The following is a 16,972-nucleotide window of genomic DNA, read 5'->3' as shown; positions in this document are numbered from 1 at the left end:
CAACAACCCAGGGAGGTAGATGATATTATTGTCCCTATTTTATATATGGGAAACTGAGGCAGAGAGAGGTTAAATGACTTGCCTAGAGTTTCACAGCTAAGTATCTGAAGCAGGTTTTGAACTCATCATCTTGATTCCAGACCCAGCACTCTTTCCACTGCCCTATCTTGCTGCTAGTGTGGTATCTTTCCCTACATGGATACTTAATAAGCAATTGGTGAATTGGTGAATTACAGAGTAAAGAAATGAAGCTTAGAGAGTGTCAAAAATCCCTGCAAGTTTTGTGAACTACTTGCTGCAGGAGCAGATACAATTGCTTAAAAGATAGGCTTATCCAATCATTTAGCATGGAGTTGAGAGAAAATGGCCCTATGAATTAATTTCATTTAATTAAAAAAGTTTAGTAAGCATGATTTACAATCACAAGCAAATAAAATAGTTCCCAGTTTTCAGGTTTCTGATTTTGTAATCACAATTCGCTGCCTGAGAGGCAGCCCAGGACACCAGAAATACCCTTGGCCAGAGAGCTGGAGGACCCGAATTGCCACCCTGGCTCTGCTGCTTAAGACCCATGTGACCCTGGGTAAATCACTTTATTTCTTGGGTGCTCACTTCGTTTCCTCATCTGTAAAGCCAGGGGGATGGTGTCTAAATTATAGTCCTCTGACCTATTGCTTCCGAGTTAGGAATGATTCTTTCAAGCATTTGAAATGAATTTTCCTTACATCCATGTGCAGGAGGAATGTTACCTTTCCAGCTCATTATTCTGCCCCAATCAGAAAAATTTCCATACCAGTCCAGATCAGTGCAGGTCTGACCTGTTCCTAAAGACCTCCAGGCAAGATCATTACACAGACTGTATTATTCCGTTGCTAACCAATTCCCACTATCAGTGATTTTTCCTTGCAGCTGATCTTATTCCTTCAAACTGAAGCAATAGCCCCCTCTTCTGCTGTTAATGGTTATGTCAACTTTATTGCTGTCCTCTCCTATGAAGGTAACATTTCTGATTCACCAACAGTATACGTTTTGTTTTTTCAGGTAAGGGGATGGTTTTACACAGACCTGACTACGTGCTCACACTCGCTCGCCTAGCACAGAGATAAGCAGCATACACTTGCAAAATAGCTGTTAGCAGCTGACCAAGGCTAATTAATAATTGCCACATGGCAATTGAACTAACAACATGCACTTGAAAAACAGCAGTTAGGAACTGAACAAAACTAATTGGCAATTGCAGCCTTTGATTTTGTAATGTAATGGAGTTGGGAAGTAGCCTATCGGGAGGCTTGGGTTTGAGGCTTGCTTCTGTTGCTAACTATATGACTTTAGTGAAGCCATTTAGACTCCCACCAAGCCTGGTGGGATGTATGAGACCACTGGACTTGAAGTCAGAAGATTTAGATTCAAGTCTCATATATGGTGCTCATTTGAGGCATCTACATGGCACAGTGAGTAGAAAATTGCACTTGGAAGTCTTGAGTTCAAATGTGACCTCAGATGCTTACTAGCTGTGTGACCCCGGGTGAATAGTTAAACCTCTGTCTGTCTCAATCTCCTCAACTGTAAGATAGGGATAATAAAAGTACATATTCCCCAGGATTGTTGTGTGAATCAAATGAGATATTTGTAAAGTGCTTAGCATCGTGCCTGGCCCATAATAAACACCTAATAAATACATCCATTCCTTCCTTCCTTCCTTTCTTCCCTCCTTTTCTCCTTCCTTCCTCCCTTCCTTCTTCCCTCTCTCCCTCTCTTCCTTCCTTCCCTCCATCCTTTTTCCCTCCCTCCCTTGTTTCCTTCCCTCCCTCCTTCTATCATTCCTTCCTCCCTCCTTCCTTCATTCCTTCTTCTCTCCCTCTCTTCCTTCCTTCCTTCCTTCCTTCCTTCCTTCCTTCCTTCCTTCCTTCCTTCCTTCCTTCCTTCCTTCCTTCCTTCCTTCCTTCCTTCCTTCCTTCCTTCCTTCCTCCTTCCTTCCTTCCCTCCTTCCTCCCTTCTTCCCTTCCTTCCTTCCTCCCTTCCTTCCTCTCTTCTTCCCTCCCTCCCTCTCTTCTTCCTTCCTTCTTTTCCTCCTACCTTCCCTGTCTGTGACATAAGGCAAATCCCTTCACTTTTATTGATCTCATTTGCTTTACTTGTACAATAGAGATAATGATACCTATACTGCCTCACAGGGACAGCACTACATTACAATTCCAGTCATCATTTTCCCCCTTCAACCACATAGGAAGTTATCTGGGCTGTTATCTAAGGAGTTTCAGTAGCTTATAGTTATAGAATATGTTTGCAAAGTGCTTCATGTATATCTCCTCATTTGGATCTTGCAAAAGTACGGTAAGCTAGGGGCTATTATTATTCCTTTTTTTTTTTTTCCAGATGGAAAAACTAAGGCTGGAGGTGGGGATAGGGTGCTAGATGATTTGCCCAGGGTCACCTGGCTACTAAGTGTCTGGGCCAGGATTTGAACTCAGTTGTTCCCCAAGTCCAGCCCTCTAGCCAATGAGCCACCTTCTAGCTTTAATATGTGATAGAGCATAGGATTGTGAACTATTACTGTCAAGGGACCTGTGTTCTAAACCTGTCTCTTAGACAAGTCATTTAACCTGATAAAGCTAGCCTGGTATAGTAATATTCTGTAATTATTCATTAGTAAAATTCTCTAAAGAGACAGAAGGACTGCCTTGGGTAGTGTGGTGAAACCTATAAACCCATTCTCAGAATAATATTTTTCAATGCATAAAATACAATAGATTACAAAGAATGCTAATTATATCAACATATTGTATATAAACATCAAAATATTAAAATCTATATATCAAGTACTTAAATATCAAAATATATATTTTTTAAACTCCTTAAGTTTACAGATCCCAGGCTAAAAAGCCCTGGCTTAGAGAAAGGTAATGAGTAGATTGGCCAGGGGCCAGCTGGGAATGATGGATTTTTTTTCTGAATATGTAATCAACATTTCCATTTACTGTTGGTTGTCATGCCCTAAAGGGATCCTTATGATTAATGGAAAGAGGCCTATGAGATTTGCCTCAGCTTTTCCACAAAGGGTAGGGATGAATGGGGGAGGTTTGACCTGATCCTTTCCCTCCTTCTCCTTTTTTTTCTGAGAAAGCACAGGTCATATATCTGGATGTTTGTGGGATTTATGGGTCATGAAGGTTCTTGATTCAAAATTTTCTTATTCCCACATCACAATCCCTTCTCTACTCATCACAAAGTGGGAATAGATAAAGTAGACATTATGATTGATAAGTGATGAGTGAGAAAAGTTTCTAGACTTCTGAGCACTCTTTAGCATCACTTGAGCTTAGAACTAGCCATGGTTATCACTTCCTAAGAGCTCAAGGGTAGAAGAGACTTGAGGAGTTTGTGAGTGGGATCTTCTCACCTGCATAAAGCACTCGCAAAGTGCCTGGCACATAGTAGGTGCTTAATACATCTTTACTGATTGATTAAAAAAGATTCCAAAATCTTGAGGGCTAAACTAAATTCTGTTACCAATTCTGTTCAATTTGATTTGTATTTATTGAGAATTCAGAAAATTTTTTTAAGGGGCTTGTGATTTCGTAGTTGTAGGGAACTCCAGGTGAGGACATTTTTTCCACAAATGCTGATTGGTACCTGCTACATGGTGAGCCTGCCTCAAAGTCAGCCTGCATTCAGGCCCCACCTCAGACACATGAACAAGACTATCTGATTCTAAGTAAGATAATATGATTCTAGATGTGAGCAGATTTATTGAGTATTTATGTGCCCAAAGAACTTTCTGGAGACTACCCTTAAAACTGCATTAGGCTTTTATTACTTTGGAGCATTTCTTCCATCTAAATCATTTTTGCAAAGATCACCTCCATTCAGTGGGTAAGCCCTTGGAATAGGACTTTGGCAACTATCACCTGTTCACATTCATGTTAACTGGGCATGATGACCCTTCCACAATCATTTTTCTTTACTCCCCCTCATTAACTCTATGCTCTAGCTTGACTGGCTTACTTGGTGCTCCTCAAACAAAACATTCCATCTCTTGTCTACAAATCTTTGTACAACCTGGACCTCATACCTGGAATCCTCTCCCTTCTCCCTTTTTCCCCCTTGGAATCTCTAGCTCTAATCAAGGTTCAATGGAAATGCCCTTTCCTAGATGAGGCCCTTCCTGATCCTCAAGCGGTTAATCTCCTCTTGCCTTTACTTTTTATTTACTTTGTGTATATTTTGTACTTAGTTATCTCTGCATGTGTAGTTTCCCCCCAGTAGAATATAAGCACCTTGAGGGCAGGGACTTTTTATTTTTGCTTTTGTTTTCCAAGCATCAAGCTTTGGTACCTGGCACATAATAGGTGTTTAACCCATGCTTGTTGAATTAAATTAAATTGTGTCTGCTTTTCTTTTGTTCAATTTTCTCTTTTCATTATGAATTTATCAGCAACAAGCAAAAACATTTCAACTATCAAAAAGAACAAGAACGAGAAACCACGAACTTCCATAATGGATACTTTGCCAGATTTGATTACAAATGCATAGACACATAGGGATGAGGCTGAAATCATCTATTTGGCTCTGGTACCTTGACTAAGAGCAAACTTGTTTTTTTTTTTAATTAGACCATCAGACCTCAGTATGAACTGGGCCTGTACATTTCCTTGAATCAACCAAAGCCATTGTGTGAGAGATGTGTGGCTTATGCCCTAAACACATTTTATACAAAGGGGACACTATCTGAGAATGATGAAGAGATTCCAAGTGTCTTGATCCAAGAGGTTGGAGCAAGCATGGAGGAAAGGTATGAATGAAATGTGTCAGAGAAGGGAGATATAAAGGAGAGTACTTGGCTCTATTTCCATCATAGAGAAGAGGGTTTGAACTGAAGTTTTCCTGACCCTGAGGTCAACTCTCTTCTATATACCATGCTGTGCTATCTCTCTTTCTGTGTGTGTGTGTGTGTGTGTGTGTGTGTGTGTGTGTGTGTGTGTGTGTGTGTGTATGTATGTGCGCGCGCAACTGAAGTGTATATATGGAACTGTATACACAAAAGGAAGCTGGAAAGGGGTGGGGAGAGGAGGAAAGTGAGCTGGAAGTCCAATTTCTGCCCTCTATAAAGTGAGCAGTTCAGTGCTCCATTCTCCAGCCCTCCAGGTCGAAGCCAAAGGAGGCTGAGGGAGGTGGAAAGGTAGAATGGTCTGTATATGGGTTTTGATAACAATAGTATTTGATAAATATTTCCATGTAATTAATTTCCTTTGTATTTTATTTTATACATTTAAAAACATTCTCAGAAGGATTCCAGGAGTTTCACTAGATTGCCTAAGAGGTCCATGACACAAAGAAAAAAGATTCAGAACCCCAGGCATTTAGCCTTGTTGAAACAGACTCCCCCAAGTACAAGTTATACATGCTTCCTCTACTTTCTATCCTATCTTTGAAGCAGGTTAGGTCCTTTTATAAACTACAAGAATGCTTTTGAGTCACTAGAGTATTATTTAGTAATTTACCTAAACAAATTTATCCACGTGACCTGAAAGAGTTGATGAAGTGTCTCGATTTATTCCCAAGGATCAACAATTTTTGCACAGCCTAAACTGGTGAATCCTGACAGACCTTCCGTTCTCATTAGATGTTTGAACTTGGCTGTGTTTGAACAAATTTGTTTTCAGTACTGGCAGAGTTCATTGTTTTCACAGAGTAAAAGAGAAAAACCTCCAAGACAATGGTTTCTATGCTTTAGTAGGATGACTTCTAAACTATTTCTGTTTGATGGGGTTGGAGAATCACATTGGTCCTCTTCAAGAACAAAGGACCCCCACCCCCACCCCCACCAGCCCTTATGTGTAGCTGCTGTTAGAGCTGTTTTCTGGAAGCATCTCATAAGGAAAGGTTGCTGATCTCCTTGCATCTACAGAAATAGAACTGCACTTTCATAGTTCCTTGCTTGTATAAAGACTTGACAGCAAGTTGTGTTCTTTTAGATACATTTAGCAATGAATGCTTTAGAGACTTTCCAATGCCCCGAACCAGAAATCCATCTTGGATGTCCAGTGAAATGTTTGAACTACTTCTCTTTCATTTATGTTGATATCTACGGTATTATAAAAGACCCCCAATAGAGATATCCATTTTTTCAACAACTTAGTTTTTACCATTAACCCACGAAGAGAGGATAGCTGAGCTGTTAGAGCAGGAAGACAGGAGACATTATCAAAAGCCCTCGTAAAAGCATCAGCCAGCCTCTCTCCCACTTCGAATCTGCCTATAGTTAGCAGAAAAAAAAAGCAGAGGCCAAGCCTTTGGGCTGGTGTTCATCAACTAGCACTCATACCATGACTTTAGGAAGAACAAGGAAGCGAGGTAAGACTTCATCATGGCAGAGTCTGAAATGAGCTCTAGGGGGAGGGGGAGAGAGGAGAGGGTCTGATTGAATGGGTGGCTTTCTCTGTGTGTCTATACCTGTGACTGATCCCATGGGACGGATCTTCTGCATTGGTGGGTGCCACCATCTATTTGATATCTTAAGCACAGAGTATACTCATCATCTATGGAGTGGTGACTGCATCACAAGGTCAGATACAGCCAAGGCCTCATCCTTGACAACCTCGTCTGAGGACATCCCTGTTCTCGTGAGTGTACTTGCGGCAAAGGGTTCAGGATCCTAACCCCAGTCAAACCGGAATTGGATTTTTGCTCCTTCCATTGCTCTTAATAGGATGTAGTGTCCTCTATCACTTGAAGTTGCTTAGGAATGTTTATAAACATAATCTGATGTATATTCACAGCATCTTTGAGATAAGGAAAGGAATTCTTTCTGTTTTACACAGAAAGAAAAATAGTTCTCACAGAGAAATAAAGGATTTTGCTCTGGTTTGCTCATCAGGAGATGCAAAAAAGAATAGAGAGGAAGTGTGGTGTATGTAAAATGACTGACTTGCTAACACCTGGCCGACAGACATGCCTAGATTTGTCCTCCAGTTCCACTTCCTAATAGCTCTATGACCCTGTGCAAATCACTAGCTAGTTGTTACAGGGCACAGAGCACTGGTCTTAAATTCAAATTTGGCCTCAGATACTTGCTAGCTGTGCAACTCTGAGCACGTCACTTATACTCTGCTTGCCTATAAGATGGGATAATAACAACACCTACCTCCCAAAGTGGTTATGAGGATCAAATGAGATAATACCTGTAAAGTGCTTAGCACAGCACCTGTCACTGTGTATTAGTCATTATTATCATTATTACTATTTGTTGTTGGTGTTCAGTCATTTCAGTTGTGTCCAACAGTTCGTAACCCTATTTGGGGTTTTCTTGGCACAGATATTGATGTGGTTTGCTATTTCCTTCTCCAGTTTATTTGACAGATGAGGAAACTGAGGCAAATAGGGTTCAATGACTTGCCCAGGGTCACACAAGATAGTAGGTGTCTGGGGCCAGATATGAACTCAGGGGGATGAGTCCTCTTCACTCCAGACCCAGTACTTCATCTACTGCACCATCTAGCTGCCCCTGGTATTGTTATTTTAATATAACCTCTTTGAATCTGTTATGTCCATCTGTGAAATGGGAATAATAATACTTGTATTAGCTAATTCACAGGGTTATTATGAATATTACATAAAATAATATGTATAACATTTTACAGAGTGATAAAGCCCTATGGAAATATATAGCTAGCATTTTTATAAAGCTTTAAGCTTTACAAAGTACTTTACAAATCTCTAATTTAAATGTAAATATTAATCTATTAATATTCATCAATTTTTTCTAAGATTTTTTAATTAAACATTATCTTTTTTAAATGTATGCCATGGTTAAGTCAGACCTTTTTAATTCTGAGCTCTGTTTCTTTCTGTTTTCACTGTTGAATCACAGGAGGAGTGGAGCTCTTATTCTTGTAATGCCTTCCAAATGGAGCTCTGGGCAAATTTATTTCACCCAACTATGTAGAACATTGTCACTTGGCATTTGGCTTGCTACAGAGAGTGAAGAATGTGGAACTCTCAAGACTGGTGGCATTCTCAAAGAAAGCTAGGCAGTAACCAGCTTTATTTTGGCTAAATTATTCCACTCTCTTTTCTTCTCCTTTTTCTTTCCCAGAGAACCCTTACTCACTCCCACTCCCCATCAAGCTTTATTATAGAGATGTCTATTCAAGGTTTATTTCCCTGTTCCTTAGATGAGCTGTTCTTTGTGAATGGGGCCTTTCATCATGGCTGTGGTCTCTGATTAGAGTCTTTCAGAGGACTTCAAAAAGATCCCCATGTCTTGTAAAATTTCCACTGGCCCATTCACACTCCTCTACCAACCTATCTTAGCAAACCCAGAGACTCAAGTCAAATGCATTCAGTATAGTAATCAAGAAAAATACCCATTAAAACATCAGTGGTATCATTTACATTTTAAAAAAATTTGTGTTTTGTTTTACATTACTTTTATTTCTGAATATGAGGGTCATAAATCTATAGAGCTGGATGGGTCCTCAGAGGCCATGGGATTATAGCTGGAAAGGACCTTGGAGGTTATTTAGTTCAGCACCCTTCACCTCTCTGGGCTTCAGTTCTTCTTCTGGAAGACTAGGGAGTTGGACAGGTAATACAAGTATGAACAGGTAGTAATTGTTCAAGGTGGGATTTGAACCCAAGCCCTTATTCCAGAGTCAATGTTTATTCCACTGTACAATTTCCCCCCTTCCTCCTTAAGTGAATCATCCCTTGTAGCAAACTTTTTTTTTTTAAGAGGGGAGAAAAAAAAAACCAAAACCAGTTGTAAAATTAACTGACTGGTGAAGGAAATGGCAAACCACTCCAGTATCTTTGCTAAGAAACCCAAATGGAGTCATGAAAAATCAGACGGATCTAAAATGACTGATCAACAACAAAAATTAACCAACATAGCAACTGAGTACAACAGTAGATTCAAGGTTCTCCTCCCACCTAACCTTATAAATAAGGGAGGAAGGTGCATTTTCTCATCTCTTCTTTTGAGCCAAGCTTTGTCATTATAACTATACAGAATTTAGTTTCTTTTCTGTCTTTCTTTCTTTTTCTTGTTCTTTCCATTTACATAGTTATAATTGTATGCATTGCTTTCTGGTTTTGCTTACTTCATTCAATTTGTCTAAGTTTTTCTGTGCTTTCCTGAATTCTCCATTTTCATTGTTTCTTGTAACAGCAATATTCTATTACATTTATGGACCACAATTTGTTTAGCCATCCTACTTCATTACCAGTTCTTTGTTATACTCAAAAGTTTTTCTATTAATATTTTAGTGTATATGGGATTCTTTTTTCTGTCTTTGGCCTCTTTGGGATAACATGGTGGGATAACTGGGTCAAAGGGTCTGGACATTTTAGGAAAAAGGTCAAAGTTATAGAATTTATTAAAATTATCTTCACTTAGCTGTCTGATTCTTTTAAGCCTCTGATAAGTGACGGAGAGAAAGAACTGGATGAATCTCTAAAGATACGTAGCTATTTTTTCCAAAGCAACTCTAATAGAGGGCCAATAGGCTCCTCCTGACAGGTCAATCATTTGGGACACAATTTGCCAGTTATAGGGATCTATAAGCAGCTTCTTGGGTCATCTCAGCAAGGAGTAAATCTCTTAGTAATGGCCCAGAATATACATGTAACAACACTCCTCTTCCCACCTCAACTGAGGCTTTAAGCACTTAGTAGTGAGACCATGAGATTACCTAGGTAAGCCTGAATCCTTGACTTGTTCTGCTCTCTGGTTCCCCCTCACCCTCACTCTAGAGCATTATTTTATCAACCAGTAATCCTAGGAAATGGACATTTTCAGCCCTGGCAGCAATCTCATGAGTTGAATGTTTTTAGCCATGTAGGCTGAGTCTGAGAGGTCAAGCATTTGCTTTTGGCTTCCCATTAGAAGATGATTTCATCAACAGTATTACTTCTTAGAGGAGAAGAGCACCACCATTGACGGGCGAATTCAGTGGCTGAAGGACTAAAGCCAAAGGCAGGCCCAGTGGGCCTGGAGATCTGGACCTTGTGAGTTGCTTGGACAATAAGGATATGAGCTAACAATGACATATCTCTTCTGGAGTCCTACAGAGTTGCCTTTGTCGCCTTTATTCTCCTTTTGCTACTAATATCTTTTTAAATTTTTTTTTTCTTAATTCAGATAAGAGTGCAAAGATAATTGATTCTTCTTTCCTTTTACCTGTACCGCTGTGCTTGGCTGGCCTTCCCTAATGACACCCTAATTTAAAGGAATATCTTTCTTTAGGGTTTTTTTTTTTAAATACCTAAGTCCTGAATTTGATTCTCTTATTTCCTCAAAGATTCTTAGACTTGGGACTCCCAAGCGACAATAGTGTTGTCTCCCTTTCCAGTTTGTAAGCACTGGTTTCTGCCCTAGTCCTTTCAGGCAATTCATACTTTTATTTTCAACCTTTCTTAACTTGCTTCTGTGCATCGTTTACTGCCAACAAAATTTGAAACCCTCTCCTTTTGTTGTTTTTTGCTTTCCTTGCAAGCCTCAGCTTACTTTGAGCTCTTTTAAAAAAATTTATTTTATTAGTTTATTTTGATTTATCAACAATCACTTCCGTATGCTTTTGAGTTTAAAATTTTTCTCCTGCTTCCTCCCCACCACCCTCCCCAAGACGGTGCACAATCTGATATAGGCTATACGTTTACATTCCCATTAAACACATTTTCACATTAGTGATGTTGTAAGTAAAAATTAAAACCAATAGGAGGAATCATCAGAAAGAAGAAACAAAACTCAACAGAAGAGAAAAAAAAGATAGCAATTCAGCTTCCATAGTTCTTTATTTGGATGTGGATAGCATTTTCCATCATGAGGCCTCTGGAGATGTCTTAGATTCTTGTATTGCTGAGAAGGATTAAGTTTATCAATATTAGTCATCGTACAACGTGGCTGTTGCTGTGTATAACGTTCTCCTGGTTTTGCTTACTTCACTCAGTATCAGTCCATACAAGCCTTTCCAGGTTTTTCTGAAGTCAGCCTGTTCATCATTTCTTATAGCACAATAGCATTCCATTACATTCATATACTACAACTTGCTAAGCCATTCCCCAATTGATGGGCACGTTCTCAATTTCTAATTCTTTGCCACCACAAAAAGAGCTGCTATTAATATTTTTGTACGTGTGTGTCCTTTTCCCATTTGTATGATCTCTTTGGGATATAGCCCTAGAAGTGCTATTGCTGGGTCAAAGGTTATGCACATTTTTATAGCCCTTTGGGCATAGTTCCAAATTGCTCTCCAAAATGGTTGGGATCATTTCACAACTCCACCAACAATGCATTAGTGTTCCAATTTTCCCACATCTTCCCCAACATTTATCATTTACCTGTTTTGTCATCTTGGCCAATCTGATCGGTGTGATGTGGTACCTCGGAGTTGTTTTTATTTGCATTTCTCTAATCAATAGTGATTTAGAGCGTTTTTTTCATATGACTCTAGATGGCTTTAATTTCTTCATCTGAGAACTGTCTGTTCATATCCTTGGACCATTTATACTTTGAGCTCTTAATAGTGTGCTTTTAGGACAGCACAATAATTTTGTATGTCATCCATTATACCCCCTTGGTTCTATTTAGTAGTGATGCCCTTGCTTCTGTTTAGTGGTACCGTGGGGCCTCATTTCTCTGAACACAAGGAGAAATGCAGCATGTCTTAGGGAGCTTCTCTTCTCCCCATATTTCCCAAATTTTTGTATAGTTTTGATTGCTCACTGTCTTCTTAGATATTGAATGACTGACCTTGCTTATAGACTTCTTCCTATATTGTACCTGCTATTTTCTATAATATCTGAATTGACAGATTTAAACAGGTTCTTTTCTTTTTCCCCATTCACTTTCAATTTAAAATCTTCTTGATCAGATTTCTAAGATTCTAGACAACATGTCTTAATGGCTCTTGTTAGGTGCCCTTCGTTGGCTAAGAGACCATTATTCAATTTCCAAGCCAGAAATAATAGACCCCATACTCAAACCCCCTCTTCTTACTCAGTCGTTTGTTTCTCTAAATCTACCATTTTCTTCTGCAATCTTTTCCTTCATTTGACAACAGTTTTTGCCCATATCTTCATAATCCTTGATAATGCTTTCTAATAATGCTTCATTTGTACCTGTATGAATCACCAGTGATGGGTAGTAGTCTTTGGGTCTGACAAGTTTCAGGATGCTCTCTCTCATGTCAGGCTGACATGCCTTGAAGGTGATGAATAGCTTCTTAGGTACCCATTGGCAGGGTATCACCATCTTATTCCTTTCACCCTTACTAGATGGCTTCTTTTCTAATGACGTGGGTGGCTCTCCACTGACATTCATTAGAGAATGAGAATACGCTTCTTCTGGGGAGGGTCTGGCTCTCCCCTCTGTGGAAAGAGACTCATACCTGTTCATAGCTTCAAATGTAGAAATATTTCTAATTCCCTTTATTGTGTTTTCATCCCCTAGTCCCATGAAATTCATTTAAGATCCCCTTCTACTTCTTCAGATTATTTTTTCCCCTCTGAATCCCTTTCATTCTTTCTAGGGCTGCAATATACTTTGAGAAAGTGGAGTTTTAGGCTTTTTATTTCCTCCCAGAAGGAACACAAACCTCTACTAGGAACCCCCCCCCCCCCCCCGCTATTTCTTGTCATTGGCAGAAATACACACACAGTGCATCCTCTGAAGGTCATTTCAAAGTCAATAACAGTAACTAGAATTTATATAATACCTACTTTGTGCCAGGCACTGTGCCAAGTCCTTTTCAAATATTTTCTTGTTTTATCCTCACAACAACCTAGGGAGAGGTAGGTGCTATTATCATCTCCATTTTAAAGTTGAGGAAACTGATGCAGATAGAAGTTAAACCACTTGTCCAAGGTCACACAGCTAGTAGTAAGTGTCTGAGGCTGCATTTGAACTCAGGTCTTTCGAACTCAAGATCCAGCATTCTACCTGCTGTGTTACCTAGCTGCATTTTCTTGTAGTTTTTGCTGGAAGCAAGAGCCCCTTTCCTTTTCTTCTTTTTTTTTTTGTTATATACTAGAAACACTCCTGAGGCTTGCTGACTCTGAAGATTACCTACTTCTGGTGATTCATAGAGGGACCAATGATGCCATGAAAAAGACATGATGTTGTATTTCTGGGGATCATGAAGACTTAAAGGACACTGGTGGTGTTTCCATCACTGATGCCGGTTGAAAGTAGGGATTTCAGAAGAAGAGGCTATTTTGGAAGCAGCTTTGGTTAAGAAGATGGTATCTAAGAATGGGACTTGGGTTTCTGAATCATACATCAAGACACAGGGATAATGGAAAGGGTTGCATGGAAGAAACCACCCAGTGAAGAGATACTACAATAGGTTGCAAGTATTGAGAAGTTAAATGGAAGGGGGAGTTACACTGGGGACCTTGGATGCTATAAGTGACTGAGATTACAATGGTCTCTGAGGAATGCTTTGCTCCGTTGTGAGTACTGTTATTTTTCTATGGCTCTGAAGTGAACTCTATTTGTTTCCTTTAACCTGAAAAATAAACTTGTTTATACTTTGAACTTGTGAACTTTATGCCTTCCTGCATGTGGGTTGTAGTAGTGAACCAGAAGACTAGGGAATTCCATCCCTCCCTGCCAAAGCATACCCAGATTTTTCCCATCAGCAAGGGACCTCTGACTTAAAGGTTACACAAGCATGAAGACAAAATTACATGAAGTATTGTGTTCAGTTTGATTTATGGATTAAGAGACTTGAATCCATGTGACAGGATCAGTTGAGGGAACTGGAGATGAATAGTCTAGAGAAGAGAAAACTTGATGCTACCCTTTAGATATTTGAAGGAGTTCTTAGGTTGAAGAGGAGCTATATTTACTCTCCTTGGTTCCAGTGGGCAGAAATAAGACCAATGAATGTAAGGGAAACAGATTTTGGCCTAGTGGAAAGAAGTTCCAAACAAATGGGGCAGTCCAAAAATCGAAATGAGCTGCTTTGGGAAGTAGTGAGTTCTCTGTGACTGGGGGGTGTTTAAATAAAACCTGGATGACCGCTTGTTAACAGGGCATGGTACAGAAGGGATTAATACCTGAAGTAGGAGGCTAGACCAGATGACCTCAAAAGCCCCTTCAAACTGAGATTCTATAATTATAAAATAATTCATAATTACTATATATATATATATATATATATATATATATATATACAACATACATATAATTAATAATATATAATTACAAAAGAAGGTAAAAGAATTACATTGACTATAGTTTGAGGAAATGGTGTGTGGTATAGTGGGAAAACCATCTAACCTTGGGATAATGACCATGGCTTTTGTGGGGCCTAGTTTCATAGGGAAAATAGGATTTTGGAGAATTTGAGAGGTACCACAAGATCAGAGACTTATATTACCAATGAGAAAATGTACTTAGAGCTATATATGCCATCTCCCCTAATTGACTGTGAGTCTTTGAAGGCAGGAACCATTACATTTTTGTCTTTGTTTCCCCTGTATCAAACCCAGTCCCTGGCACATAGTAGGGGCTTACTAAATGATTGTTGATTAGAGAAGGGCAAATGTTTGTTTAAAAAAAAATAAAAAAAATAAAAGGAGGGGGAGTGGGGAAGAAAATGGTATGTGTGAATTATAGGGGCAGCTAGGCGGCACAATGGATACAGAGCTGGGCCTAGAGTCAGGAAGATCTGAATTCAAATTGAGCCTCAGATACTTACTAGCTGTGTGACCCCAGGCCACTTGTTTGCTTCAGTTTCCTTATCTATAAAATGGAGACAATAGTAGCACCTACCTCCCAGGATTGTCATGAGGATCAAAGAAGATAATAATTGTAAAGTGCTTAATACAGTGCCCGGCACATACTTAAGTACTACATAAATGTTAGCTACTATAATAACAGGAATAGCAATAGCTATTATTATAGCATGTAATAATAATAGTATCACTACATATTAATATACTGTTAATATTTATATATTATATTATTATTATTACTATTACATGCCATTTAGCCCAGCTTTAATATAATAATAATAATAACTATTATATGCCAGTTAACACAACTTTTATTCCTTGCATAATTTAAAATATATTAATGTTGTGTGGGACAAGTGAAAGTTTCTCATATGAAATGGAAGCTATGCCCCAAAATTTAGTTAAGGCTTTAACATTAGCTAGGCCTAAGTTTCATTTTCCTGTAAATCATGTGATCAGGTCATACATCTGTTGCCTACCCCCCCCCCCTGTTTTGTAACCACCACCCCAGCCTTGTCTTTGCCAAATAAGGCAATCTTCTATCTCCCAAGCTTGTTTTGGGTAAAATGTATCTCTTAGTTTCTGGGTAGAATGTAAGGTCTCTCACCTCAACCAATGGGGATAAAGAGATTCAGGAGGGTGGGATTTTCTTAGAATTGTTTTGTCTAGGGGTATATAACTGCTTGCTTGCTGCTTGTATCCTGCCTCCCTACTCCAGTCCGCCCTGGGTAGGTGATGCCCAATTCTCACGAGACACTTGCTAGAATAAAACTTCTGTTTCTACTGAGAGAAACCTCTGAATTTTTATTTGGGTAGGTGGTCTCAATCCCACTCAATGTTAATAAATTTAAATTTAATTGTGAATTTAATTTTGATATTTTTTTATATTACCTTCATTTCCAAATATCTCTGCCCTTCTCTAAGCAGTGAGCTATCCCTTGTAACAAAGATAAAAGAGAGGGGAACCAAAATCATTTTAGCAAAACCATTCAACACATTGATCATGTCTAACGGTATGCACTATTTCACATCCACAGACCCCTGCTTCTGCAAAGAAGGGGAGCTGAATTTTTAAAATTCTTCTCTGGGACCAAGCTGGGTCGATAGTAGTGAAAATCTGGAAAAGGAAGCTGTTGTCATAAACAGTCAGCATGGCTTCATCAAGAGCTTGTCATGGCAGATTATCCTGATTTCCTTTTTTGACAGGATCATAAATCAACCGACAAACATTTATTAAGTACCTACTAAGTGCCAGGCATAGAGCTGTGCACTAGGGACACAAGGAGTTTACATTCTATTAGGAGAGACAACATATTATGTAAGCATACACAAGATTTAATCAAAATAAGTAGGAAGTATTTTTTTGGGGGGTGATGTTGCTACCTAGATTCAGGCTGAACTGGATTAAATGAAATTTAATGGGGATAAATACAAAGTTTTATGCACATTTCAGCTCTGTTTCTATGATCCTATGATTCTGCTCAGTGTCTTGCCCGTAGTAGGACACTCAACGATAAAGTAAATATAGCATCACTAATTTACAAAAAGCTATTCACTGAAGTAATTCTTATTAGCCCTGAGAGGCAAGTGAGTATAACTTTAACTAAGAAGTCAAGAAAGCTTAGATGGCTTGAGCCAGCTTAGAGCTGGGCGCATGAATGGTGAAATGGGGATTTGAATTTACAGTCTGGGTTACTTTCCAGGACCCTTGAATAAAACATTGCACAGCCAAATAGAGTTGCCGATACTGGCCCGCCTCCCAGGATAGTTAGCCATGCCTAAAAATTAGCATACACTTCATGTTATTTTGGAATTTTCCACCATTTCTGGCTCACTGGAGCAAGGGTCTGTAAACACAATGGATTGTTGTGTTTTTCTTATGAGCTCTGTCTGGGAAGAATCAGTTGTTTTCTTTTAGGAAAACCACATGAATCCCATTCTGAAACCACCCACAATAATACAGACTTCCCTTTGATTTGTATGTGACTAGGGCTTCCTTCGCCCATCTTGGAGTAATGCTGCCATTAAAAAAAAATTATGTTTTTTTACCTGGCATGTTTTTTGTTGAAGCAGGTCATGGGTGCTGGATAACAATGTTGCAAGCCAAAGAAGGCAGTAGAATGAGGCAGGTGGGCATTGATGGGATTAGAGGAGAATGGATTAAGATTAGCTAGATCAGTAGGGTGGGGAACCTGCAGCCCTCTGTACGGCCTTTTGACTGAGTCCAAGT

General features: G+C 39.2%; 1 long non-coding RNA gene across 1 annotated transcript in view; it reads left to right on the top strand.

Moving 5' to 3' along the window:
* Positions 1–13,537, top strand: part of LOC144455380 (uncharacterized) — a 57,264-nt gene extending 43,727 nt beyond the window's left edge. The window contains exon 4 of the long non-coding RNA XR_013484116.1: positions 13,032–13,537. This is a non-coding gene — a long non-coding RNA (uncharacterized LOC144455380). The remainder of the gene's footprint in view (positions 1–13,031) is intronic.
* Positions 13,538–16,972: the final 3,435 nt, after the last annotated feature.

The sequence above is a fragment of the Phascolarctos cinereus genome, unplaced genomic scaffold (assembly GCF_003287225.1).
Source record: "Phascolarctos cinereus isolate Bilbo 61053 unplaced genomic scaffold, phaCin_HiC Scaffold_1;HRSCAF=81, whole genome shotgun sequence".
NCBI classification, from domain to species: Eukaryota; Metazoa; Chordata; class Mammalia; order Diprotodontia; family Phascolarctidae; genus Phascolarctos; species Phascolarctos cinereus.
The sequence above is the reverse complement of the archived record's forward strand: the minus strand, read 5'-3'. Positions and strand labels throughout refer to the sequence as shown.